Below are 2,699 nucleotides of genomic sequence, written 5' to 3' on the forward strand. Positions count from 1 at the left end.
TTCGAGTTTATGGTTTAGTGTTTACGGTCTAGGGCCTAGGGTTTAGGGGTTAGGGTTTTGGGTTTAGGGTTTAGGGTTTAGTGTTTAGGATTTAGGGTTTACGATTTCGGGTAAGAGGGTTTAGGGTTTAGGGTTTAGGGTTTAGGTTTTAGGGTTTATTGTTTAGTATTTAGGGTTTTGGGTTTTGGGTTTAGGGCCTAGGGTCTAGGGTTTAGGGTTTACTGTTTTGTATTTAGCGTGTAGGGTTTACGGTTTACGGTTTTAGGTTTTTAGGGTCTTGGGTTTCGGGTTTAGGGTTTGGGGTTTAGGGTTTTGGGTTAGGGTTTAGGGTTTGTGCTTAGGGTTTAGGGTTTAGGGGTTAGGGTCTCGGGTTTGGGGTTTTGGGTTTAGTGCTTAGAGTTTAGGGTTTACGATTTGGGGTATTAAGGTTTAGGGTTTGGGCTTTTCGATTTTTGGTTTCGGGTTTAAGGTTTTGTGCCTAGGGTTTAGGGTTTAGGGTTTAGGGTTTCAAGTTTAGGATTTCGGGTTTTGGGTATTAGGGTTTAGGGTTTAGGGTTTAGGGTTTCGGGTTTTGGGTTTAAGGTTTAAGGTTTGGGGTTAGGTTGTTTTTTTTTAGGGTTTAGGTGTTTAGGTTCTAGGGTTCAGGTTTAAGGGTTTTGGTTTTAGGGTTTTGGGGTTTAGGTTTTCTGGTTTAGAGTTTAGCGTTTAGGGTTTAGGGTTTATGATTTCGGGTTTTGGGTTTAGTGTTTTGGATTTAGGGTTTCGGGTTTAGGGCTTAGTGCTTAGGGTTTAGGGTTTAGGATTTAGGATTATAGTGTCTACGGTTTCGGGTTTAGGGTTTAGCGCTTGAGATTAGGGTTTAGGGTTTTTAGGGTCTAGGGTTTAGGGTTTTAGGTTTAGGGTTTAGCTTTTAGGGTTTAGTGTTTAGGGTTTTGGGTTTTGGGTTTAGGGTTTAGGTGTTTAGGTTTTTGGGTTTAGGTTTAGGGTTTAGGGTTTAGGGTTTAGGGTTTAGGGTTTTGGGTTTTGGATTTAGGGTTTAGGGTTTAGGGTTTAGGGTTTTGGGTTTAGGGTTTAGGGTTTAGGATTTACTGTTTGGTGTTTTGGGTTCAATGTATGTATTTTGGGTTTAGGTTTTAGGGTTTAGGGTTTCGAGTTTTGAGTTTTGGGTTTAGGGTTTAAGGTTTAGGGTTTAGGGTCTAGGGCTTAGTGTTTAGGGGTTAGGGGTTTAGGGTTTAGGGTTATACGGTTTAGGGTTTAGGGTTTTAGGTTTAGGGTTTGGTGTTTTTATGGTGTTGGGTTTAGGGTTTAGGGTTTAGGGTTGTGGATTTAGTGTTTAGAGTTTAGGGTTTAGGGCTTAGTGCTTCGATTTTGGGTTTAGTTTTTAGGATTTATGGTTTAGGGTTTAGGGTTAACGTTTTAGGTGTTTAGGTTTTAGGGTTTAGGGTTTAAGGTTTAGGGTTAGGATTTTGGATTTAGGGTTTAGGGTCTAGGTATTTGGGTTTTAGGGTTTAGGGTTTAAGGTTTAGGGTTTAGGGTTTAGGGTTTTGTGTTTAGAGTTAAAGGTTTAGGGTTTAGGGTTTAGGGCATAGGGTTTACGGTTTAGGGTTTAGGGTTTAGGGTTATAGGGTTTAGGGTTTAGGGTTTCGGGTTTAGGGTTTAGGGTTTTGGATTTAGGGTTTAGGGTTTAGGGATTAGGGTTTTAGAGTTTACGGTTTACGGTTTAGGCTTTAGGGTTTAATTTTTAGTGTTTAGTATCTTGGTTTTATGGTTTAGGGTTTTGGGTTTAGGGTTTGGGGTTTGGGGTTTGGGGTTTAGGGTTTAGGGTTTAAGGTCTAGGGTTTTGTGTTTATGGTTTAGGGTTTCGGGTTTAGGGTTTAGGGTTTTGGATTTAGGGTTTCGGGTTTAGGGTTTTAGGGTTTAGGGTTTAGGGTTTAGGGTTTAGGGTTTACGGTTATGGGTTTAGGGTTTAGGGTTTAGGGTTTAGGGTTTGGTGTTTAGGGTTTTGGATTTTGGGTTTAGGGTTTAGGATTTAGGGTTTTAGGGTTTGGGGTTTTAGGTTTAGGGTTTAGGGTTTAGTGTTTAGTATTTTCGGTTTAGGGTTTAGGGTTTTGGATTTAGGGCTTAGGGTTTAGGTTTTAGAGTTTGGTGTTTAGTATTTAGGGTTTAGGGTTTTGGGTTTTGGGTTTAGGGTTCGGGGTTTAGGGTTTTAGGTTTCGGGTTTAGGGTTTTGGTTAGGGTTTAGGGTTAAGTGTCTAGGACTTGGGGTTTAGGTTTTAGGGTTGAGGTTTTTGGTGTTTAGGGTTTAGGGTTTAGGGTTTAGGGTTTAGGTTTTAGGCATTTAGGTTTTTGGGTTTAGGGTTTAGGGTTTAGGGATTTGGGTTGATGGTTTAGGGTTTAGTGCTTAGGGTTTTTAGAGTCTACGGTTTAGGGTTTAAGGGTTCAGGGTTTAGGGTTTAGGGTTTAGGGTTTTAGTGTTTAGGTTTTAGGGTTTAGGGTTTTGGGTTTTGGGGTTAGGGTTTTAGGGATTGGGGTTTAGGGTTTGGGGTTTAGTGTTTATTTAGGGTTTTTGGTTTAGTGTTTTGGAGTTAGTGGTTAGGGTTTGAAGTTTTGGGTTTAGGGTTTAGGGTATAGGGTTTAGGGTTTAGGGTTTACGGTTATGGATTTAGGGTTTAAGTTTTTGGGTTTATGGCTTACGGTTT

The sequence above is a fragment of the Malania oleifera genome, unplaced genomic scaffold (genome assembly GCF_029873635.1).
Source record: "Malania oleifera isolate guangnan ecotype guangnan unplaced genomic scaffold, ASM2987363v1 ctg327, whole genome shotgun sequence".
NCBI lineage: Eukaryota > Viridiplantae > Streptophyta > Magnoliopsida > Santalales > Ximeniaceae > Malania > Malania oleifera.